Source organism: Ailuropoda melanoleuca, chromosome 8, assembly GCF_002007445.2.
Source record: "Ailuropoda melanoleuca isolate Jingjing chromosome 8, ASM200744v2, whole genome shotgun sequence".
NCBI lineage: Eukaryota > Metazoa > Chordata > Mammalia > Carnivora > Ursidae > Ailuropoda > Ailuropoda melanoleuca.
Window position 1 is genome coordinate 12,513,493 of NC_048225.1, and position 26,591 is coordinate 12,540,083.

At 48.4% G+C, this 26,591-nt stretch overlaps 1 long non-coding RNA gene across 1 annotated transcript in view; it reads right to left on the minus strand.

The window, feature by feature from the left end:
- The window catches only part of LOC117803314, a 324,599-nt gene that overhangs the window by 124,925 nt on the left and 173,083 nt on the right, over positions 1–26,591 (minus strand). The gene's annotated exons all lie outside the window — the stretch shown is intronic.

The window sequence follows — 26,591 nt, forward strand, 5'->3', positions numbered from 1 at the left end:
TGTGAATATACAGGCCCCACCATGGATAGTGCCACTCAAAACTCATATGGTGGACCAGGGACTCCCGCCCCAGAGGGACATCTATAAGCAAAGTTCTGGCTTGAGATTTCTAATGGATATTAATTACTGTGTATGAGCTTAGGTAGAAAGAACGGATGGAGAATGGTAGCTAGATGAGAGCTGATGGATATTAAATAATAGATTGTAGCTGGTAGACGGTAGGTAACTATAGATAGTAGAGAATAAAAAGTAGCTGATAGATTGTAGCACACAGCAGATAATAGATAGTAGCTGATAGCAGATCACAGATAACAAATGGAAGATACTGGATAATGGTTGAAGATAATAGAAGCTGATAGTGGATAATAGTGGATAGTTGATAAGAGGAGCTAATAATGGATAATAGGAGCTAGGTGAAAATAGTAGCTAATGGTGGCTAATAGTTGGTAAGTGATAATAGTTGCTAATAGAGGGCAGTGCTAATAGCAGATAATAGTGGCTGATAGCTCACAGGTAGATCACAGCTGATAGCTCGCTCATAGGCCCTGGCCTGGCAGACCACTAAATGCTGAGCACCCTCTGGTTCCATCTATTATTCTAAATGGCTTTAGGACTCACTGGGCATCCTTGCACAATCCTGCCCTGAAGTCTCTGTAAGTGCCCCCAGGGTGGGGGTGGGTGGAATGGGGGATACTCAGCCCAGTAGCCACAAAACCTGGTTTCCAGTTGAAGTCCCTTAATTAACTAGCTTTGGGATCTTGGGGCTACCACGTAACCCCTATGATTCCTCATCTCTAAGGTGGGAAATGGGTCATATTCCCTGCTCTATCCACTGCAGAATGCATGAGGCTTACAGTAGAGGGAAGCACACTGACACTTCAGTACGATAAGGAAGTTAGATGGTTAGCAAAGCTGGCAAAGGCCCAGCCACAGAAGGCCAACCACTGGTCCCCAGGCTGTAGACAAAAGGATAACTGTGTTTTCCATCCTCACAGTCAGCAGGATGCATGCCCAGGGGAAGGGACCACTCATAGTTGACAGGCTAGCCCAAGTGCAGGAGCACCCTTTCCCGACCTTGCACAAATGCTCACATTGTGAACTCTCTCCTCTAATACCATCCGATGGTTTCTGTTGCTTTGCTGATGGCTTCCTCCATTGCGCTTTGCATAATATCCAAACAAGGCAAGCTCATTCCCGTAGGGCCTTTCACTTGATGTTCCCTCTTCTTAGAACATTCTTCCTTTGTATCCACACCCCTGAGCTGTGTACATGGCCCTTTCTCAGCTGTCACCCCTCGGAGAAGCCTGCCCCACTTCGAGGCACTCTTCATCACATCATCCTGTTTTATTTCCTTTGTAGCACTTAATCCCCATCTCAAATTAAAACCCATCATCTTCTTCATTTACTCAAGTTATTCCATGTCCCTACCCTACTCTAATGGAACTTCCATGAAGTCAGAGCTCTTCAGTGAACAGTCCCCAGCACCCAGAACAGTTTCTGGCATATAGCAGTGTATCATTATTTGTTGAATAAAACCATGAATTAAGAAAAGGCCCCGCAACTGCAACAAAATGGCAGCTTTGGAGCCAGACAGGCTGGGATTCTGAGGCATCCCCACTTCAAACTGGTGATGAGATGTTGGACAAGGTAACTAATCTCTCCTGTTATTTTTAGTTTAAGACCCACCTCCATCCTTCCTCATGATTCCTGTAAGATTCACTGATGGTTCCCTTGCTTACTTGCCTGTATAAAATTATATGCCCCCTTCCTTTTCTTTGATACACTCTTCATTAATGAGCATTCTCCCCATTGCAAATAGTCATAATAAAATCATCTCCTTATTGCCCAGTCATTCTAACTTGCGCAATACTGTTCCCCTCATAGAGTTAATACAAGGATTCAATGAAATAACATGTGTGAAAGTTGGATTGCATGGTGCTTTCAATGTAATTTTTCCCCAGTGGGATCTGAATGATCTCCAATGATTCTCTGGATTGAGGCAGAGTGCTGGTCTACTCACGGGTCAGAGAGAAATTAACCACAAAATGTATTTACAGTTACTCAGGACTCCAACCCCCATTACCTCTGCTCCCATGAAACCAAGAACAAAGTGCTTACCCTGTTATATGTGTGTATATATATGTGTGTGTATGTATCTCCAAGCGTGTATATATATGTATACACACATATGTATACAGACACATTTCCAAATATATATTTTGAATGTACATACATGATACCATTAATATGCAAATATAACACACAGACATATTATAATATTAGAAACCATTTTGGTATCAACTGTGTATTGGGTGACAAGCACTATGTATTAGCTATCATTACTCCCATTTTTCAGATCTTAGAGAAGGTAAAGGATTTACCCAGGGTCCCACAACTAATTAGTGACAAAGCTGGGACTTAAACCCAGGTCTAGCTGATCCCGAAGTTCACGCATTTTTCCTCTATGCTCTTGTCTTGCTAAATACTACTCATTAACATGCATTTTAAGTGCCTGCTCTGGCATTTCCAAAAAGAGAATATAAAAGATGGTTTAATGAGAGACTATGGACTATGAGAAACAAACTGAGGACTTCAGAGGGGAGGGGGGTGGGGGAATGGGATAGACTGGTGATGGGGTAGTAAGGAGGGCACGTATTGCGTGGTGCACTGGGTGTTATACGCAACTAATGAAGCATCGAACTTTACATCGGAATCTGGGGATGTACTGTATGGTGATTAACATAATATAATAAAAAAATCATTAAAATTAAAAAAAATCTTATTAAAAAAAAAAAGATGGTTTATACAAATGTTGCCCTGAGAAAGCTCCCAATCTGCTTTTGAGGCAATACTGAGACCCGGGAACCACAAGGAGAATACATAAGGCAGGCTTAGCCAGTCAAGGCTCCAAGGAGAGGTTCAGAAAAGAGCAAGATCAATGTGCAATAAGGAGGCTGGAAGTTCACTGCTTTCTGCGTGTGCTCAATAAATAGACTAAATGAATAAATGATTTTAATTAATGTTTCAGGGGTACAAAGGGCTTTAAATTGGTCTTTAATTATGACTCACCCCAACATCTCTGGTCCTTCCATTGCCATAAAGATGAGAGTGAGAAGAGTCATTTGAACCTCAGTGGACTTCTCCTCTGTGTATCTTCCACCTGCCACCACTCCTAGGAAGGCTTCCTGGGGAAAAGACACTCAGCCAAGAACCCCAATCCTTTTGCAGGTGGCACTGCTCCTTCCATCTCCCCACGTGACTGTCTTCTAAGAGCCTCCCCCATTCTGCTGAGGATTTTTAAGTTATGGAAATTAAGGAGCGGCATATTCCTCAATTCCCTGCATGGCACAATGGCCATTAACCAATTAATGGCTGGGCAGATGCCAGGCAGTAGGGTAATTATTAGATGGTAATTGCCATATCATTACAAGGTAAATATAGGGTCGGACTGTCATCCACCCCAAAGAGGGCAACTGGGAATTCATTTTATTCCTATTAAACATAATTATTCCCCAGTCTCTGGGAACCTATGATTTCCAATATAATTATATTGTGTTTGCCAACTCCATCCACGAGGGATGGGGCTAAAAAGCAGACAATGAGGGGCAGCCTGGGGAGGTATGGGGCAGGAGCTTGAAACTCACTGCAGTGTCAGGGTTTAGAAGCCAAATCAGTTGGGCATCTCTGAAGGCAAAGGGGCCAAGTGAAAGAAAGAAGGCGAGAAGAGAGTTTCACTGATATTTAATAGAATCCTCGTCCCTGAATGTCTAAAAAAACAAATTATACAGCTCCTCATTACCCCAAATCTCCCACAAACACTATCATTCACTCATTCGCCAAGTGTCAGGTACCATGCCTAGCACTGGAGATGGAAGGAAAATAGAACAGGGAACCTGCTTTTAAGGACCAAGTAGTGGCAGGAAGCACACTATCCTCATTCCTCATTTTACAGGAATGGAAACTGAGGTTCCCTGATTGGCTACATTTGCTGGGCTCTCTCCAAGGAGTAGAATTAACAATCCAAAAAGCAGAGGGTCATCTACAATGCCAAAAGGTGCAAACCGAGAACTTTTGATGCTTGACAGGAGCTGTGCAGGTGTGACAATTGAGACATAAAGTTGACAAAGAACCGTGAGCGCTGCTGGGTGAGATGATGGAGAGCAATGTTCCCAGCCATGGAAGACGTGAAGCTCTGACCTGGCGCGGTCTGCGAGACCTGGAGACACCACTTTTCATGCTAATGTGTGATAATGCCATATATCACCTTTAAAGAGAACTTGACTGTAATAAACATTTACACCAAAACTATTTCCTATAAATCAAGCAACAAATCCCTGGCCTATCTGAGACACATTTTGTGTCTGGGAGTCTTGCTATTAAATCAAGTATTGTAATTCGCTTCAGAAATGTTTTGCCAAAAGGTTAAAATATACATATTTGTAGCTCGTCAATCTCATGGGTTGGTGAAAAAGCCCTTTTGTTTTTTTCTTTATAATTCAAGTCTTCTTTCGACTTCCCAACTGTAGTTCTCTATCGCTTATGAGGTAGGCCCTAGGACACTAGATTTAGAGAGATGGGTTGCTGGTTGAGGCAAAAGAGGAAGCAGAGGGATTAACTACATTGGAGACTTTTGATGGCCTACCAGTGATATTAAATAAAAGAAATTATAACAACAACAAAAACATTACAATGATAGGTACATTAATAAACCTATTACAAGCTAGGCATGGAGGTAGCATGAGGGATAAAGGGGACAGGATGGACAGGGGTCCTGCCTTCATAGAATTTATAGTTGAGCAATTCCAAGAACCTTTACATGTAATCTTTGCAACCTGGTAGAATTACCCTCATTTTGTTGATGAAGTTACATGAACTGTTCCACTCTCCACAGTTAGAAGTGGGCAAGAGATGGCTGGTTATAGTGCTTTTTCTACCACCCTACACCACCCTCTGCATACAAGGAAGCATAGCCCCGTCTCCCCCCATATCTGCCATTTAGCTTTCCTTGATTTGTTATCTCTGGTCAACCACAGTCCAGAAGCAGATGATCCTCCTTCCGGCACATTTCATCAGAAGGGCAACAGAAACCTAATACTGCATCACAATGCCTACGTCATTCCCCTCACTCCTCACCTCACTTATCACAAAGGCATTTTATCATCTCACATCATCACAAGAATAGGAAGGGTGAGTGCAGTACAATAAGATTCTGAGAGGAGAGAGAGACCACATTCACCTAATATTTATGACAGTATATTGTTATGGTTGTTCTATTTCATTATTAGTTATTGTTGTTAACCTCTTACTGTGCCTAATTTACAAATTAAACTTTATCGTAGGTATGGACATATAGGGAAAATCACAGCATATATAGGATTCGGTACTATCCACGGGTTCAGGCAGTCACTGGGGGTCCTTGAACATATCCCCCATCGATAAGGGGGACTACTGTACCTAGTTCTCAGAACACTAAAAAACAACCTTCCACCTCAAGTCCCAGCTGGCCCTGCATGTATGATGTGTTGCCTACTGTCTACTGGGCCTGCCAATAATCACTCTTCAATTGTGTTTATTATCTTTGTGGCACAGAGTTACTATAGCAGTAAAATTTATACTCAACAATACAGCACTCCTATGATTTTCAACTAAATGGAATTACTATTTTTGTTTGTTTTAAAGCCAGAGCAATAAAATAGGCTCCTAACAATACTCTTGCAGTTTTTTATGTCTTTAAAATTTACTGGAAGTGATAACTATAATAACAGAATGCCTGTAAACAAACAAATGGCCTTCTCGGAAAAAGGTGGACTTTGGTTTCCATCATGGTGGGGCCCACAGAGTAATGGATGGAAGCATAGAAAGAAAAAGTTGAGAACCACTATAATTTTAGAGTCCAGAGGGGTCTGAGCCATATGAATCCAGTCCTAGATGTTTGATGACCTAAAGAATAAAAAGCCATCCCTTCTCCCTGCCAGGAGTATCCGAGAAAGTGACTGGTAAGGAGAAAGGAAGTTAAAGAACAACTGGATGTCCCAGGAGTCCTGCCTTCTCCTTACCATGTTCTCCTATGGGAAGGTAGATATGAATGATATGGGCCATGCATCCCATTCCTGTATGCCACACCCTAGTTTCTAGCCCAAAGTGTGAAGGCCAACTGAAGGACAAAGGCAGACAAAAGAAGAAACAGAGAGTGAACAAGATGGTAGGTCAAATCTGGAACCCTCTCTGAGATTAAGACCACCTAAACTATGAGGAGTTTCAGAAGATGTCCTCCCCAAGAATCTTAATCTATAGCCTTAAAATTTTGCCTGGATTGCTCACCATTTCATTGGGTTAAGACATAACTTCAGAAGGGCCATGACAAATTACAAGTATGTTACCACTGGCATAATATATTCACCTTCTGATTGGGGTCAGTTTCTCAGTCCAGTGATCTCCAAGAGGAACACTCTTCTGGAAGAAGACTCCAAATTAAAAAAAAAAATCAGTAGGGGCTTGGAGAGCAACATAACCTAGACAACATTTCAGAGTCTAGAAGGAGGAGGACAGGCTTGGCTGAGCCACCAAAAGGAGATGGAGAAAGCCTGAACAAGAGGAGGAGAAAAGAAAGGGGCATGGGTTCAAGAAGGTAGTGAAGGGAGGGGAAAGAGAGAAAACTCCCACCCAAGACAGAGGCTCTAAATGCAAAAGTGGGAGAGAAAGTGGGGGCAGTACTACTGGAGTATGGGGGCCACAGTGGGCCTGAGCACTTGACTGGGGAGCCTGGAATGGAAAACGGGACCATCAAAAGCCAGACTTCAGGGAGATGCCCAAAGAAAAGAGGGTGCTTTGAAGGGGTATTTGTTCAAGCACCTAGAAGGGCATGGGGACTGAGTAGTCCAACGTTCCAGGCATGATGAATAAATCGGCCAGCCTATAAATGTGGTCATCTGAGTCACACTAAGTTAAGTGACCACATTGCGATTATGGAGCTTGCCAACTGGCACATATTCTGCACCCAGGATCTCCTTACACACAACTGATAGACCTAGCTCAGGATCCATGGATGTCCTGCAGGAGATGAGACAAAGTATTCACATGAGGAGGCAGAAGTCGCCCAGAGGGATCCCTGGCCCAGCACAGACATGGGGTCAAAGGAAGAAGCTGAGGGACTGGGGACCTGCTCTCTGATCTTCCCACCTTCGCCGGCATGCACCCATCCCCACTCCACTCTTAGCTACCCACAGCTTGCCCATGCTATCTTCACCCTCACCCCCATCCTGGTCTGAAATTAACCAAATTCACCCTATTTCAGCAGCAACTTCCAGGCCTGACTGCTCATCCCCACCACTGGGCTTCAGGTGGCAGGGAAGGCCCTGGGCCCCATGCCTGCTCTGAGAGCCCTCAGGGCCCCAGCTTAGCTAGGCCAGGACCCAGCAGCATATAGTCACCTCCTCTGACCCCATCGTTGGGGGCATCAAGTTTGATCAAGCGGAGCCTAACATCTGAAGAGTGAGAGGGCCAGTTTGGGAGCCACTGGATAGGCTGCTTTGAAGGGAAGACGCAGATATGGCGGGAAGAGACTCAGTGCCTGCTCTGCTTCAGGCTTCCACAGAAAAGAAGGTGACTCTGAAGCAAGCTGGGGCTCTAGGGGCACACGCCTGAGTACGCCCTGGGGCACATACTGGCTTCTGCTACTGAACTGACTCATGCAAGTAACAGCCAACTCTCTGCAGAGCCATGTGGAAAATAACCCATGGCCCTCCCCCACCATTTGGCACATTTCTAGGGCTCTCTACAGATGGTCCGAATCCCCACGAGATTTGCCCACCCACATTTTCTGCCTCTTCAAACCCTACCCATTCTTTTAAAGCCTACCCCACGTCCCCCACCCCTCATGACCTCCAGCCCAGGAGGAGCAGCCCCCTCTTGACCTTAAGAACTCAGGTTGCCTGTCTCCATACTTGGCTTTTGTCATGGGTTCCCCTCTCAAAGTCTGGCTCACTTTTCAGGTCCTATTATCACAAAGGGAATGTAAGCTCCTTGACCCTGTCATACTGCTCTAGTGTCCCCTAGAGGCCCCCCTAAGTATGTGCTCAATAAAAAACGTCTTTGTGAATCTGTATCAATAAAAACAGTGATCTCTCAGAAGTTCTCACGAGAAGGAACTGATAACATTTCAAGCTCTGGCTCTTTCCTGCTAGGTGAGCTCAACTTACTTAGCTTTTCTGAGCCTCTATTTCCTTGTGGGTGCAATGAAAAATTGACAAACAAATAAAGAAAGAAAATAAACCAGACTCTTAAATACAGAGAACTGGCGGTTGATGGAGGGGAGACAGTGGGGGGACAGACGAAACAGGTGAAGGGGATTAAGAGTTACAAACCTCCAGTTATAAAATAAATAAGTCATGGGGATAAAAGTACAGCATGGGGAATACAGTCAATAATATTGCAGTAGTTTTGTATGGTGACAGAGGTAACTACACTTATCATGGTGAGCATTTCATAATGTATGTAATTGTCAAATCACTATATTGTGCACCTGAAACTAATATGATATTATATGTCAACTATACTTCAATCAAAACTACAATAAATAAATAATTGAGCCCTACCTCATGCTTTGAATTCAATGAAATATGTGTTCAGGGTTTAAAACCATAATGGACATGTAACAGATCCTCAAACACTGCTAGCCTGGTCCCACCCACCCCACAAATTTGCTCAGTGTTTTTAATTTAACAAAACTCTTTCCTATATACCACCTTACAAGAGCCTCACAAGACCCCCATGAGGTATAGTCTATTAGTATAAATAATAGATAGTTATATATATTAGTATAACTAGTAACTCTAACCCAAGATGACACCACTAGTAAATACTAGAAACAGCCTTCCAATGAGATCCAGCTGACTTCAAAGTCCAGGCTTCCCGGCTGGGATCCTGCGGCAAGGCTGTGCCTAGAGATGGTGCCTGTTAGGGTACGCTCGGGTTAGTGTGCAGTGAGAGAATGAAGATAGAAAGGCAGACAGAGGTTCAGAGGCCGTGGTGGTACTCCAGCTTCGGGGCAACAGCTCTCTCACACTGAGCCCCCACCCATGGCAGTCAGAGTACAGGGCCAGCAGGACCTAGGTGTGACAGCATCCTATAGGGGCGATTTTGCCTCAGTCAGGATGCTAAGGAATTCAGGTGGCAGCCAGTCACCATGGCGATAGCGATGGAGAAGCATCAAGCAGTGAGCTCTTTTGGGCCCAGACCTCCTGCTAGAGACAGAGAAACAAGATTCTCCAGGCACTTCTTGATTCCCCAGCTTTGAACCACCACTCCCCGCCCCAGAGACCAAGCCCTCCTTATAATAGCACCATCATAAGACTATGGGGAGGGGGAAAATAAGTGAGGGAAATTCAGGGAGCCAAGAGAGTCCCCACTGCCCCCAATGTCTCCCCCACCGTTATAAATGCCTCCTGCAAATATTCATTGTAAGGCTTCGAGGACGTGAGGGAGAGGGCAGGGCATGGGTTGATGGACACCAGCTTGTGTCAAGCATTGTGCTACATCCTGAAAGTCCATGGTCTCCTTTGATGATCTCACAACATCCCTGATGAGGAAGGTATTGGTGTCTCCATTTTACAGGTAAAGAAACTGAGACTCAGAGATAGAGCACACCCCAGTGCTTAGCTCAGCCTGACTTTGAGCCCAGCCCTGCTGGACTCAAAATCTGTGACTTTGAAGGGGTAACATGTCCACATTTTATCATCTAACTCTTTGGGGAATGGAGCTACGGCTGCTGGTCGGGAGAAAAGCTAAGGAAATGGGACATGTGTTGGGGCAGGGCCAGTTCACAGGTAGAGGGTGCGGCCTTGCTACGGGCAAAGCACTAGAGTCAAAGTTCAACTGGAGGAGCTATGATCTAGCCCGGCCTTCTCCTCGCCTCTTGCCTTTGGTCCTCCCCAAGCTCTCCCTCTCCTACTCCTTCTCTTGGGAACATGACAGGATGAAGGAGGAAGGTGAGGTGGGTACATACCCTGGCACTCACATGGAGAGGATGGCTGGGTGGATGGGGATAAGAAGGGGAAGCCAAGCAGAGACCATCCCCATACCCGCCTACAGACTTGTATTTTAAAAAACAGGGAAATAACTCAGGGATGGAGAGGATTTATTAAATTGGGTAAGTCCTGGCTACAGCCTTCTTTTTAGGCTTTGAGTGGTGTGTGTAACTTTTTTTCATTAAGGCTGCATAATAAAATAATTGCATAATTAGTGAGGAATTTGTTACCTTTCAGGGAAGACTCTTCAATCCCCCTGCAGAACACCTCCCCTCCCCCAAGCTCTGTCTCCGTGAGCGCTGAGGAGGAAATAAGGTGGGTTGGGAAAGATGGCTTCCTTTCCCATGGACAACTCCTAGAGGTGAGAAATGATGGTCACTCCCACCCCTACCCTACCTCTGAACTTGACTAACTACCTCGGCTGAATCACTGGTGGTGTGGGCCAGCGGAGCCTCCTGGGGGTCATTCTGCCCACCATCCTTCTAGACTCCTGTCATGGCCCCCACCACCGTTTCCCAAATATCTGCTTCTCAGGCTCATCAGAATCTTGATAAAAATCTTGGTAGATTCCTGGGCTCCATTCCTATATAATCCAGGGGAGGAATGGAATTGCAGGCTTCTGCTTATAGCATTACCTGGAGATTGTTATTCATACTAAAGTTTGATCACCACTGTCCATTCCTAACCTTGTGCAGTGGGGCAATGTCAGGAAGCGGGGGATTTGGTGCTGATGGGGGAGAGCCCAGGAAGGGCAGTGTGGTTCCCTCATTCTCTCCAGGGCATGAAGAGGCAGGGAGACCCTTATTTATGGCCGAGCCTAGTTACTGTCCCTTCTCCCACGTGTATTTCCCATCTGTCTAATGGGGGATTGTGCCAGATCATCTAAGATCCCTTCCAGCTGACAGTCTTTGATTCAATGGCCTGCTATCAACCAACATCTGTCATCTTCTACTCTGATCTATTATCCCTCCCAGGTCCAGGCAGAAGTGACCCTATGATTTTGACAAGAGAAGAGAGAGACAAGTCTGGACAGGCTAATCCTGGAAGGGACTCTCTTCTTCAGATTCTAAAACTAAAAGCTCAGGTCCTTAGTCAAATGCAAACATCCCTGGGAGGAGTAAGCAGCAGCCGGCTTCTTTATTCTATATAGCAGGTTTCATAGGAGGAGGATGGAAAGAAACATTGAACACTGCTCAGAGACGAAAGAGGCAAGAGAACAGAGAAATGGAGTGACATCAGTGGTGTGGGGCTCCAGCATCCCAAGTGCCAGTCCTAACTCTGCAGGTATAAGTGCAGGATAACAACACTGGATTTGGCCTGAGCCTGTGAGCCTTGAAAACTAGAGAGGTGAAGATACCACCCATCTCTGTTGTTCCGGAAAACAGCTTCCTGCAAAAACCCTCCTTCCCCATATGACTTAGAAGAGACCCAGAGATGCCTGCCCACCTTGTTTCCCTGTGACAAGGCCAGACACAGACTCTCAACGTGCTCTTCCTTTGCCTCATAAATGATTAGCTGAACTGTTCGTTCCCACTGATCAGTTGGAACAAAATGCTTGTTAACTAAACTTGGGTTCTGTTTCTCCCTCCAGGCCCCTGAATTTCAGCCCACCTTCATCCTGAGCCAGCAGACAGGCCCTCCTGAGGACAGGCCAGCCTCGAGGTCAACCATTCTCCGGTCTACTGTCCCATCACATCACCTTTTGCCCCACTGCCCAACACCTGCGTCTTCTCATTTGTTGACTCCTGTGTATGAAAGAAAACCCCTGTTGGCCCCATTCATTGGCTGCTTGCAGTTCTTAGGGTCAGATCATTCTCCCTCTCCTATGCAATACAGGTGTCCCCCACTGTCCAAAAGTAGAGGGTCCCCATGAAACCTTGTCTGAGACAAAATGGTACAAAGTGAAGAAGCAAATTAATATGAATTAATATGGAAAAAATTTTGAGCATTCCCCAGACCCAAAAAATCACCTCTCTTAGGCCTTTCGGATATCTTAGGACACATCTTGCTAAGAGATACACAAAATAAATCAAGATAATGCTGGCAGACAATCAGAGCCCTGGTGGTGGGAAGCTGAGATGCCAAGGGCAGCTCCCGGGACAGAGCTTGGGGGACCCCTCTCCCAGCTCAGGGTGCTGCTGCCTCCATAATGGTGTGCTGCAAAACAAATGCTGAACGATATTTCTGCTTTTTGCCTTTTCCCACACAAGCAAAAATCCTCTTTGGATGCCTTCGGTTGGTGAAAACAGGTACTAAAGTAGGTCTTTCGTAAAAGCAATGAGGCCTAAGTCGAACTTCCGGAAAACAGGGGCACCTATAGTCCCTTTCCCTGCCCTAAAAGAACCCTTTCAAATACAATCTCTCCTTCCTATGTGTGGAATTGTATTTTATTCGACAACGACCACGGGCAAGTCATTTTACTAGAGTTTCCACAGCTGTCAAGTAAGAAAAATACACCATAAAGTTGTAAAATGAAAGACAGAGCGTATATAAAAGCACTTTATATGCATAAGAGAATCCAGTTCTGGAGGGCGCTCAAATCCTCCACCCTCGGTTTCCCTCCGAATATACGGGCCGGCGCCCGCCCTGCTTGCACTCCACCCCTGCTTGGTGCCACCCAAGCTTCCGGGGCTAGTTCAGCTGTCCGGTCTCAATCCAGAAAGCCACCACTCTCTTCCTGGGGCGCATCCATCCCTCATTCATCACTGTCACATCCCACAGAGGGCTTTTATTTAACAACCAATTTATTTCCAATTTAACTCATCTGGGGATGGGCATCTCTCTTGCAAGCTAACCAACGACGCCCGGGTTGTAAATAGACTCACCGAGCAGTGTGCTAGATAATATAAACCCTCATCACAGCAGCATCAGAGGAGAAGGCAGAGGACAGGGGGGTCAGGAGATTGCACAGTGATAAAATATGCAAGCCCCCAAGGCAAACCGCCCCAGCTACCCTCTCTCCCGGCCCCTGCACTCTGGGCTGCTTAGAATTCTTTATTTATTTGTCTCACAGACTCCTGGCTCACCTTGAGCCTGGACAAAGGCTTCATAAACAAAGTATGAGCTGCTAACTGGGGGCTCTGTGGGAGCACACAGGTGGTTGAGGAGGTAGCCATCAGTCTGGTCCCAGGCCAGGCTCCCCTAACCCACCCCGCCTGCAGCCAAGCTGCTTGACTTGGGTGGGACAACGGCCCCAGATGAGAGGAAACTTGCTCTTGGAGATGAACAGCTCATCAGTAGTCCACACGGCCTAGGCTGCTCAAGGAATACATATTGATCGCTGGAGATATCTGAGAGCAGAAGGGCTTTGTTTACAAGGCTGACGGAGCTGGGGTGAGGCTCAAGGCTTCCCCCAGCCTAGGTGGGCTGAGGTGGGTCAGCAACAGGCCCAGAGGCTGCCTCAGTGTTTCCATTCCCCAGCCTTCCCCCTTTCCCTAGATTTCTCAGGCTCTGTACAGATCCCCCACTAATCACATCCAGAGCAGAGGGCCCTAGATAGGGAAAGAGGCGTTGCATTAGGAAATGGGGTTTTAGAGAGTGGTCACTTACTGGCTGGGTGACTTGCGCTGAGTCACCTGATCTCCCGGCTCAGTGCCCTTCCCTGAAATGAGGACCTTGAACTAGATCAGATGATTTCTGAGATGTCTCCCCGCTGGACCACTTACAGGTGGAGCCAGGGAGAAGGCCGCTGGGCTGCCGAGGGAGATTTATCCCCACCCCGGCCGCACACGGAGGCCTGCCAGCACGACTTTAAATTACAGCTCCTAAACCCTGCCTCACTCGGCACTTTCTCAGGTCACCTCAGAGGGCAGAGCAAGTTTATGTTAAACAAACAACACTTGGCTATTAGGAGCCATATTTATAGTGGTTGTGTGACTTAGGGAATGGATTCCCTCCCAGGCCTGACCTCCAGGGAGGCTTGTCCCCACTGAGCAGCTCTGTCCGTCCCTAGGACAGAAAGCACTGCACCCCAGATCGATCGCTCTCTGATTTCTTCTCTCTGCAACAGCCATAATTCCATCCTATATCATGCTCCTGGTGTCTGGGGAAAACCAGCCTGCAGGCTTGCTGATTCCATTTAAAAGGATGATGTATGTGGGGACGATTTTTAGCTGGATCTCCAACTCAATCCAAAACCAATTGGAAGAGGGTGTGTTTATTGAGAAAGCCAGGGGCATCCCTTTCAGAGCGGACTTCGGGATGCTGGTTGAATGTTAGAGACATGGGTGGTAGGTGAGAACTTTGTCTCTCAAGAGCAGGGAGAGTCCGGAACAACAGGCCCCTCCTGGCAGAGCCAGCATTCTCTGAGGAGGAAGCTGAGGACAGAAAGAAGAGAGAAGCAATAAGGCCTCCTTGCCCCTCCCCTTCCCCACATCCCAGTGCTACATGGCTGGGTTCCTCTAGTGGCCAGAAATATTTAATCGAATACTTTTGTTTGGATCTTGCCTCCCTGGTAACCTGAAGATGTTACCATGGCAATCCCTGAGTAATACATCTCGATTATTTATGGTCTTGAAAATAGGGTGGGGAACCATTCTAGGCCCCACAGAAACAGCAGGAAGGTAAAGCCCTCACTTCCTCCTCTCACTGTTCCCAGCAGCCCCAGAAGAAAGGGAGAAAAAAGACACCAGCTTGGTTGGCTGGAAAGAGCTCAAAGCCATTTGGCATGGAAAATCTCCCTCCGCATCCCCCCTTTATGCCCGTTGGATCTTTCCTATTCCCCAGCCTTTCCATCCTGAGGTCTCCTCAGTGCTCCCAGATCATGACCCACTCTCCAGGGAACAGGCCAGGGATGGATGGGGGCAGTCAAGAGTATCTAATGACTTGGGCCCTCAGTTCTAGTGTAAGCTGGGCTGGAACCTCACTCACACCAGTATTACTACATCTGTGACCTCAGACACATGACCTGGTCTTCCAAAGCCTCCATATCCTCCGGTGTCAAACAACGATAAGGACGGGTCTTATTTCAGAGTTATTATGAGGGCTAAGTGAAAGAATGCATAGAAAGCTAGCACATAGCAAGTGCTCAATAAATCATAACTATATACATATATATAATATATAACTATACATAATAACTAATTTCTATAGAAATTACATATCAACTATCCTAAGACATCCTTGTTTGTGGAGAGAAGTCAGGATTGTCGAGAGGGCAACAAGGGACAAGAGGACAGAGCTGGGAAGGGGAGAAATTATTGGAGGTGGGGGAGGGCAACTCTCTTCTCTCGTCCATCCTCTTGAGTCAGAGGAGGAGCAGGAACCCCAGTAGGCAAGACAAACCTGGACCCCCTCAGTCCAGTTCAATACCACGCCATCACCCTGCTCCTAACTGGCCAAATTCCCCTTCCCACAAGTTCAGCCCTAGTGAGCCCTGTACTGGGTTGAATAGTGCCCCGCCCCCCAATTCATGCCCACTTGGTAAATATAGCCTTACCTGGAAATAGGGTCTTTGTAGATTATGATGAGGTCATACAGGGTGAGACAGAGTAGACCCGCCTTAATCCAGTCACTTGTGTCCTTATCATTAGAGGGAAATCTAGACACAGACACACAAAGAAAATACTATATGCCCCTGGAGGTAAAGATCGGAGGAATGTGGCTGCAAATCCAGGAACAAGGGTTGCCAGCACTCTCCAGAAGCTAGGACACGGGCATGATACAGATTCTCCCTCAGAACCTCTAGGAGCCAACCCTGCTAAAACCTAGATTTCAGACTTCTGGCCTCCAGAACTATGGGTGAATAAATGTCTGTTGTTTTCAGCCACCCAGTTGGTGGTTACTTATTACAGCAGCCCCAGGAAACTAGTACAAGCCCTCAGACTCTGGCTAATCCCTGGCTAACGTGTGTCCCCTCAGCCATCAAGAACAGCTCTGTCTCACATCAACTGACATGACTGGGTGTGCTGGAAAGAGAACAGAGCTAGGTCTGTTTCCTCTCTGCACTCAATAGCTGTGTGTCCTTAAGTGAATTGCTTACCCTCTCTGAGCCACATCTGCAAGATAGGAACACTGATGCCTGTCCAGTATGCTTCACGGGCTTCTTGAGAGATTTGCACTCAATCCAGTCCATGAGATATCCTATCACCTCTAAAGCAAGCCATACGTGCAGCCAATAGTACTTATGTTCATTGTGAAGACACAGAAGGAGAATTTGTTTTTCCCATTTCCCTCAGGCCTACACATCAGGGTGCCCACCCACAGTTAAGAGTAGATAAAAGACATCTCCCATCCAAACTGGGCCCCTGGCTCACAGACTCTGGCCCTCACTGTACGGCTGGCATTCCTGACATGGCCCTTCCACCAATGGCCCCAGGCAACCATGGCCCAGTACACAGACACGACGGCCAAGTGTAATCCCAGGTGAGAACTACTGCCAAGGAGACCACAGGAACTCTGGCTACCTGGGGGTGCTCAGAGGGCAACAAAGGGACAACACTGACAGGTGTCTCTACAAGGTCCTTCTCCCCTGCCTCTCCTGATGCCGACACTTGTCCAGAGTCCCAGTGGTTCTTCCTTTGTTCTGGGGTGGTCCCAGGCTCTCCTACCCTCAGTCGCAGGGTCCGTAACTCAGCTTGGCTTCTGGGCTGTCAAGTGGCATCCTTCTTGCCTCTGCTGGCCTGGTCCTTATTTATGATGAATCTTTAGTATGTTGCAATGCCTGGCACATACTAGGTGTGAAATATATTTCGAATGAATGAATGACACTTGGGGGCTCACTGTACTAGAATCATGGATTCATGGTACGAGAAACAGAATTCAGACTATCTACAGTCAGGATGGAAAGAGTGTCCTTCCTCACTTACGTATGCTAACACTTCTATACATTATGGTGATGCGAGACTCGAAAGTTGTATGTTTTAGACTAAGACTGAACTACCCTCTACTAGAGAAGAAGATGGTGGTGCTTGTGTGTGTGTGTGTGTGTGTGTGTGTACATGAATGTGTGCATGTGTGTGTGTGTGCACGTGTGTGTGTATGCATTGGGTAAGGACTGGAGGGGGCATCACACTGTTCACTCTGCAGCCCCTTCTGTGAAGGAATGGTATCTGAATAGGTCACAGAGATGTGGAGGCCTGAGCAGAGCAGATAAGAAGGGTCTGGAAGATCTAGACCAGTGGCCCCAATCTGTGGTCCTCAGACTCCTACAGGTTCCCACAGGTAGTAATGAGGGCTCAGGAGCTATTTTAATATTTCTGTATGCCGAGCAGAAACGACACACTTACCAAAGATAAGGCCGCACAGACTGCTAACTGAGACATCATTTCTTTGCTTTTGGCTGGAATTATATCAACTCAGTGTGATAACACTGCTAATCTCACGCTGATCTGAACCCCTGATTGGCAGTCATACATGGCTTTGATTAATAAAAAATGGGAAAACAAATTATTACTTGATAAATGCAGTTTGTTTGGTAGACAAAAATCTTTAAAAATACAGGGTGCTTGGTGCAGAGGGAGGGAGAGATTACATGACTGCTGAGAACTCAGACTCTGAAGTCGGACACTCAGATTCAAATCCTGGCTCCACAACCTACAGTGAGTAGTGCCCGCTTATTCCTTAAGCCGCAGTTTTTTTATCCGCAAAATGGGAATCATAATAGTACCCATCTCACAGAGTTCTTACAAGGACTAAAGGAGATCCTGTAGAGAGAGTACTTAGCTCGTTGTCGGGCATGTAGGAAGCATGCATCAAATACCAGCTCTTACGATCGTGATCGCTATTACTGCTCTTCCTACAAGTGGGAGGGTGAAAAATCGGGGAAATTCTAGACTAGCTCATTCTTGAGGCTCAAGATATGCCCATCACCACGGCTCTTACAATGAGAACTAGAGGTACCTGACCCTCTGCTCGTAAGTCAGAACTCACCCAAAGGGTAGCAAGTCTCCAGGGCCTGAGGATATAAAGAAGAGGATGCATGCATGGTGACCTGCTCCCCACTGATAGGGAACCCGATTGGTCCCATGAGGACAGAAATTAGGAAGGATGGGTTTCGGGCCAGGTGACTGGATGTTAGATTTAGTGTGTGATTTTCAACTGCTATATAACAAATTGCCACAAATTTATTGGCTTAAAACAACACTCGTTTACTATCTCTCAGACTGTGGGTCAGAAGTCTGGGCACACTCAATTGATTTCTCCGGTCAGGTCTCACAAAGCCAAAATCAAGGTGTGGGTCAGCCTGGTACCTCACCTGGAGGCTCTGGGGAAGATTGTCTCTTTTTTTTAAAGATTTTATTTATTTATTTGACAGAGACAGCCAGCGAGAGAGGGAACACAAGCAGGGGGAGTGGGAGAGGAAGAAGCAGGCTCCTAGCGGAGGAGCCTGATGTGGGGCTCAATCCCAGAAGGCTGGGATCATGCCCTGAGCCGAAGGCAGACACTTAACGACTGCACCACCCAGGCGCCCCTCTGGGGAAGATTCTGCTTTGGGTTGTTAGCCAAATTCAGTTCCTGTGGCTGTAGGACTGAGGTCCTGATTCCTTCCCTTGCCGACGGTTAGCTAAGGAACGCCTCCCCTCCTACAGGCTGCCCACGTGCCTCACCCACCCTGTGGGCCGCTCCATCTTCAAGCCAGTATGACTCACTCAATCCTTCTCATACTTCTCTCTGAAAAAGCTCTGCTTTTAAAGGAGTCCTTTGATTAGATTAGCCCACCCCAATAATCTCCCTTCCTCAAGGTCAACTGCATCATAACATAATCACAGGAGTGATGTCATGCTCACAAGGAAGGGTGAGGGTCACTGGGGTCATTCTTAGAATTCTGCCTAACACATGGAGGATCTTGGGGGCAGGTGGCTTAGGATAAGGCAATGAGGGCTCTGTAGGGCCGTTTGCCCTCTGGGAAATTGTGTATTTCATTCAGTTCAAGGGGGCATAGTCATCATGAAGGAATATTGCTAACCCAGGTCAATACCCACCATCCCCAGTTTCCCCCAGGAGACTGGGGGGAAGGGCTGATCTGGGTGTATGTCACCCAGAACTGTGTGCCCTGGAAGGCAGATGCTCATTTGCCTCCTGGCTGCACTCCCTTTCCCTGATTCTCCCATTCCTCCATCCCAGTGCAGACTAAGCCACCTTGTCAGGGCCCCTTCCCATCTGGAGAAGGAAAGCCTTTCATTAATTAGCTATCTTCTTCCTCTCCTGTGCTGGCTTCTATTCAAAACCTCATGACTCCTCTGTGGCCATGGCCCAAGCTCTGACTTAGGTGTTCTCTCCTGTCTTCTTGGCTGTGGAGTAAGCCTCACGTTAACCCTTCCTGGGTCCAAGACCCCAGTCTCTTGACAGGCGATATTGCTCTCAGGCCGCTGTTCCCAATGCACATTCCCAGCCCACTTGCCTCCTGTGTGCCAAGCCACATCTTGCACGCCCCCGGACCAGCCCCTTCAGGTGGGCCTCCATTAGAGAGCTTTCTAGAATACGTTTCTGCCTCCCCACAGTCCCCCAGGCTGGGTGCCGTCTGTATTGTCAGCGTCGTGCTACAAGGCTCTCAGGCATCTCTGCATCTCTGCAGGTTTACCTCCCTGCTTCCATGTCTATAGTATGGGGGCAGGGACAGGGCACAATCAGCAGACCCTGGTACTGGCTATGTACCAGAGTCACCTGCGGAATGGGTAGAAACACAGATTTCTGGGTCCGACTCTGGGAGCAGTGATTTGAAGCTCGGCGCTGGCTCCAGGCTCTGTATTAGTAGGGAGCTCCACAGGCAATTCTGGGTGGCCAGCCAACTAGGTAGCCCCGGCCCTCCCAGATCTAATCTCCTATGTTCTGGAAACTTCCAGGTCGCAAACGAGCCAGACAACTTGCAGCTCTATCTCTGTGAGGCCACTCAGCTGGACACAAACACCTCTTGAGGAAGAGGCAGGGAGGGGCATTCCACCACCAGGCTCTCTAGAGCATTTGAAGTCATTTCCAATGTCTGCTCTGTCTCAGAAACAAGCCTGTCTGAGTGTAATGGCATCCTCTTTGCTCTCTGGGATAAAGGAAAGTGTCCTTTCACACACAGCCTCAATGGGGAGGGGCAGGGGACCATTCCACCAGGACCTGGCCCCTTCCTGCTCCCGAGGGTTGCTGGGAACCGGCTTCCAGCCAAGGTACTTCGAACAGCCGATTGTCTCGTTTGCCTGGTTGTTATGGAGAGATCCGACACACAGGCAATCAAACCCCTTAGCTCACCTGCCAGAGGAAGAGAGCGAGCGACAAGTGTAATAGTGGGAAGAGAACAGATATTCCATGTCACTCGGCTCACATTATCCCCCATAATGAGCTCTGCCCGACAGCTGCTCACACAGCTCACACAGGTACCGCAGTGCAGGGAGCCCAGAGGAGCTGTCTCCACCGCTGCAAGTCTGGGGCCGCGCCAGCCTCCCTCCCGGCCCCAGCCTCCCTCTTGCTGAACAGGCCCGGAAACCAAGCCAGCCACGAAGTGGGATGTCTGGCTCCCTGTGGAAATGGACAGAGTTACAAGAGCCTTATGTCCTCATAGCCCTGCTGCTCACACATGTGGAAACTGAGGCAACTGGCCAGTCAGATAGGAGCTGTAAAGGACCTGGCTTGACCCCTTTGTGTGTGTGTGTGTGTGTGTGTGTGTGTGTGTGTGTGTGTGAATGAGAGAGAGAGAGAGAGAGGCTGAACTTTGCTGTCCATGTCTGGGAGATAAAGCTCGTTAATCACACAGTGCCTGATGAACAATGCACATTTTCAGGGGCCAAATTGCAGGGAGGGCCGAGACCCGCGGAGGCCACAGGGAGGAGAGGGGAGCTACACCAGGCTCCAGAGGAAAGACAGGACCCTGCTACAGGTATTAGGCAGCATCAGAAGTGTGGCAGGGGAGTCACTCTCGGTGGGACAGCTGGTGCCACTCTGGCTTGGGGAGGGCCAGCCAGGTCACTAACATCATGCCTCTTCCATGAGCTCCTGCCCATCTTAGGAGAGGCAAGGTCAGGGCTGGAATCAGGTCTCTAAGTTCTTAGAGATGGAAAAGTTTCCTAAAGCTTCTCAGGTGAGGTCAGGAGAGGGGGGTCCCAGTCCCAGGGGCCTTCCATCCAGCAGCATGGTTTTGGGTGAGCCACCCCAACCCCCCAGCTCTCACCAACTGCCTTTTCCAAGGCCCTGAGTGTTGGGCTGCTCTTTGAACTGGGGAGGGGGAGGAACAACAGTGCAGCCTTGTCTTCTCTGGGGCTAGGTTCTAGTCCCAGCCAGGGCTGAGGAAGGAGGCAGGGAGAGGCAGGGGAAGTTTCCATCTTGCACTAATACAATGTTGATTCGCCCAGTGGCTCCAACCGCATTTTGTGATCCCTGGAAGAGAAGCTCCCTCCCCAGCTCCCACATGGGATCTCCCCAGGAGCCTGCAGGTGGCAAAATAAAACAAAACTATCAATTCTTTAATTGTATTCTTTTTCTTCCCCAGAGCACCAGTAAACCCATTCTCAGTTAACTCCTGCACCTGCTGTCCCTCCCCCATCTGCTGATGCAGACAGCCCGAGAGACTCAGACAGGTAAAGGAAAGCTCTGGAGAGCCCACAGCCCAGGAAGGGTCAGGAGCCTAGAGGGGAAGAGAGGCCCACCCCTCCCCACTGACACTGCAGATCTGTCTGCTGTCTAGCCTACCTCCCCACTGGCCTCTCTCCTCCCCCCAGCCCATGGTTGGGCTCCTCAGGCTAGGCTGGGCCCAATGAGTCTGAGCCCCAGTCAGCTGGGCCTGTCCAGCTGGATGCTGCAGGATACAGGAAAGGGAGGAGAAACAACCAACCTGGGGAGAGAAAGAAGCAGGGCCTAGGAAGAAATCTCAGTGGTTCCTGAGCATTAAATGAGTTGGTGTTTAAATGAGATGCAAATGACATGTAAATGAGCCTCTAGTACTTTTGAAAAGAAGCACCAGTATTTTGGCTAAGAGAATAGCTGTTAATCTCTCTGCGGCCAGAGACATCCAGAGTGACCTGTCCTCCAGGACTTTCTACAGCAGTTAGGAGCTTCCCGAGCCCAGGCAACCCGAAGTTAGGTCCCTGCCCCACCAGGGCCATCCAGGAACCACCTGCCCCTGTGCCCCATGCTCCCCAGGGAGCATCTGCCAATCATTTCTCTTTCTTTGCTCCCCACAAGCCAAAGGGGTAAGAGGAGAAAGCACACACCCAGATCTAAAATTCACAGCACCACACAAATCCAGTGAAGGGACAGTCCTGGGTATCATCCTTTTCCCATTTCACGCACGAAAGGCTCTGACCAGGACCCCACAGCAGTTCTGTGCTATGGCCTGGCTCCGAGACCCAACCCGCTCCTGCTCCATCTCACCCTGACCTCCTTTCTCTTCTGTCCTGTGAGCAGAACTGCCCTTTGGAGGTTGTGAGATGGGCAACTGCACATAGGAAAGACGGCCAGGCAGCATCCAAGGGAAACATCACCTGGGTCTCATGTCTAGAACTTCCGCCCAATTCCTGTCCACACTCTGGGGCCCAGAGGAAGGAGGCCGACACAAGGGCAGCTCTCCCCACAGATCCCACACAGTTCTTAAATTTCTCAGATCTCCATGGACGGCCCCTACCCCCAAGAATGCCTCCTGCTTCCCCCTTTCTTTTCCAACCCAGACCCTGCCCAGACATTCCTGGAACTGGGTCCTCACACCCCTTCCCCAGGACCCTCCAGGGGGTGCAGCCAGAGTCTAGGAAAGCCAAAAGAGGAAAGTGATCAAATAGCAGAGCAGAAGGAGCAAGGCAGAGAAGGGCATCACTCAGGGCAAATGGTATCAGCCCTTCCCAGAGCTCTGAGGGACTTGAGATGCCGGAAGAGACCTCCAGAGGGCAAAGGGGAGCTGGCTGAGCCCACAGAAGACCAGCAGTCTGGGAGAGAGGCGAGTGGGAAAGGGAACACGGTGCCATTTGGTGGAAGAGTCCAGCACAGTCTATAGCCTGTTCCTCTGGAGGGGTTCCCCAGGCCACGAAATGCCATGCATCCAGAGGAAGAGTTAGCCCCCCACCCATGTCCCCCAGTGCTTGCAGACTTGGAAACCCACTTTCCCTCCCTCAGCTCTTCTGCCCAGCCCTTCTCCACAGTCAGGCCATCCCCAGAATGCAGGCCCCCCAAGTGAGCACAGGCCAGAGACAAGGCTGGGCATAAGGAAGCATCAGGTCCCTACACTTGTGTACTCAGAAACGCTCTCTGACAGGGAACCCGTTAGTTCAGGGCTGGGCCCCTGGTGTGCTTAATAAAAGCCTGCTAAATGAGTATGAGAACTGATCGGCTAATTAATTATTGCTGAAGACCTTCCAGCCAGTAAATTCTTACCCCCTCCCCAGACCCTGTAGTCACCCCACAGAGCCATTCTTCTGACCCACTCTGGCCACCCAGGCAGCCTCCAATTCTAGATCCAGGGCTAGGGAAGAGAGGTGCACAGGCTCTCATGACGGGCACATTATCCAGACTCTACAGGGCCCTACCAAATGATGAGCCTCAATCCTGACCTCCGAGCAGGCTCTGAGAACTCAGGTGTCAGATGCTGCCTTCCTCATTGTCCAGGCATCTGATTCTGTGGCCAGGGTCTCATGTACTCCTTTAGTGTTTCCCCTTGGGATGGAGGGGGGTCATACAGAATACAAATGACAAGCTACAAACTCCATTCCTCTCATCTTCAGATTCAGATAGAGAACCTGCACCCCAGATGGCAAGGCCAATGGTGGGGTCTTCTGACTAAAGACACCAGCCCTCCAGCAGAGAGAGGTGATTATCCCTACCCCAAGGAGGGCCAGGCAAGGGGAGGAGGTGGGGCTTTGGGGAAGATGAAAGGGATAATGGCTGGAATTTTCCATGTGCTCCTATACCCCCGAGCTTCCCTTTGCTTCTGCTCTGCCTCAGCAGACTTCTGTCAGTGCTGGGAAGAACAGAGCCTCTTTGTGGGCAGTCACTGGCCCAGGGTCACCAGAGATTGTTATCATCCAAACCAGGGATCTTTCAAGAGTGAAAGGGAGTGCTATTAATAATTCACCAGCACAGCAGGTGCAAACCTGAACTGTCCTAAGCAAATGGGGATGATGGTCATCCTGACCACAGCTATTCCATGGCCCTGCTCTCTTGCAGATCATCTGTGAATTATTTGAGTGTCGACAGTGGTGACCATCATGGCCTCAGCTGGTGGCTTCATCCCTAGGGGTGTGGAGATCAGCCAGTGACATGAGACTGGGGACCCTGCATAGCAAAATAGATGTTGGAGAGGGGGAAGATAGGGGACCGAGCCACTGTCTGCCACACAGTTAACATTTTCCATTCATTAATTTGGTAGATATTTACAAGGCTACAGCATGCCCAGCAGAAGAATCCTGGGTATCGGACAAATGTTGGCAGTTAACACAGACAGTAACCCTGTCCTCATGGAGCTTGCAGACCACTGTAAATATTGAACATCAGTTATAAGATCAATCATGTTCTAAACAAGGAAACTCTGGAGCTGTGGGAACGGTCAGGAAATGCAAGGCCACGCCTTATCTAAGGGAGGCCTGACTGGTTCTATTTTTATATTAAATCGGCTCAACATGGAAGATCAGCACTTGGTGGGTATGTGACTTTGGGCAATTTATTTAACCTCTCTGAGCCTTGATGTCCTCACGTGGAAAAGGAAAATGATACCTACTTTATAGAGTTAATCTGAAAATAAAGTAAATGATAAATGTATGATGTGCTTTGCACGGTGCCTAGCACAAGGGAGGTACTCAACAGACATGAGTTTCCTATTATTTCCAAAATTGTTTACACCTAATGCCTTGACTCCTGCTAAATATTCTCTCCCTCCTATCGTCTACCTGACAAACTCCTATTCATCCTTCAATGCCCAGCATAGCAGCATGAAAGCAAGAAGAATAAAGTGGTAGAGAGTACAAGCTTTTGATCCAGTGTTCCTGAGTTTGAATTTTGACTCTGTCAATTACCGTGTGGTATGAGGCAAAGCATTTACCCTCGCTGTGCCTCAGTTTTCTCCTCTGCTTCACAGGACCATCATGCGGATAAAATGTGTCCATAAGCATAATGCACTTATGTGTGTGTATACAACAGAGTAGGTACTCTGTGGATTTTTTAACATTTTTAAAAAATAAAACAGCCAACTCAGATATCATCTCCTCCAGCTTGAAAAATCTGAAATGTTACTGAATTAAGCTGACCGTGTACGCTCTTAGCTGTAAATGACCCTAGCCATGGGCTCCCTTCCACCTGGCCCCAGGGCAGAGTGGGGTCAGCAGACAGCCTGTGAACCAGGACAGGAACTGACCTGGGAACCCAGGATTCTGAATCCTATCCAAACCCCAGGCCTAACTACGCTTCAGTCTCCACTTACCTATCTGGGGAGCTTAAAAATCAGACAGATTCTCCTCTCAAATGGGCTTAAGCACTGTCCTTTCGGAGACGGCTTCTCAAGGTCATTGCAAAACCGACATCTGATGGCTCCTCCCTGCAGCCTTCCTCTCCAGAATATAGCCATCGAAGCCGGAACTCCAGCTTCAAGAATTCAAGATGTGTTCTGTTCACTTGCAGTCCCCCACCCCACCCACCGCCGCCCTCCATCCCCCCGGGGCCCGGAAGCAGCCTCGGAGCAGCACCGCTGTGAGGAGAGCCCATCTAGCCCTGGCTTGACATTTCAGCAGCCGGAGACCCAGAGACCCAGAGATAAAAGTGGTCACTGAACAAAGTTCACTTCCCCCTCCCTCTCCTTTCTGGAGGCTCGATAGGCATCAGTATGAGCACCAAGATGGTCCTCTCCACCTTGCGGCCACAGCGATTCCCGCTTTTTGGGGAGGAAACCTTCACAATTGATGATTACAAAGAAGCAGTTTATCACCTGTGCTTTTATGATTGCAGCAACTAAGGGAAAAAAGATGTCCTTTCAGATAAGCATTTGAAGGAGGGGGAGAAAGATTTTCAAAGCCTCCTTTGTTCTCCTCAAGAGCCATGCCATGAAGTTCTGGCAGGCAGCCCAGGAGAAAGGAGAATTTTAAAAACACAATCTGAGCTGGCTTCCAAGCCACTGCACCATCCCTGTCATCAATTAGGGCTGTTACTTAACAAGGGGTATGGACATTGTCTCATCCAGCCTGCTCTCCCTAATTGAATGTGGACTTGCGATGAATTCTCTGGAAAAGGGCCCCGTGCAAGGAGGTCACCACCTCGGCCCCCTGGCACTCAAGGCCAGCTCCAGCGGGTCTGGTGTGGGCCTCTGGGGCACGGTGCTGGCAGAGAGATAAGAGAAGGACCTTTCTGAAGCCCCTCAATGCAGGCAGGGAGCACAGACCCAGAACTCGGAGAAGGGCAGGCTGCCAGTCCATGCTGGGAACTCAATTTGGGAGCCAGAGAGAAGATGGGAGACAGAGTCCGTGCCCCTAATGACCTCAGCCCTGACTAGCAAAGCCCCCTCCCCAGGTTATGAAGATGAACCCATCAGGGCACAGAGAGCTATTGGGACCTCAGTCCACAAAGGGGTGGGTTGAGCTGCTACAGATTCAATACACACCATGTTCAAGAAGCCTGTATACTGTCAGTCACAGCCTTGTCCCTGCCAACAACCAAAAAATGGCCATTTTCCTTAGC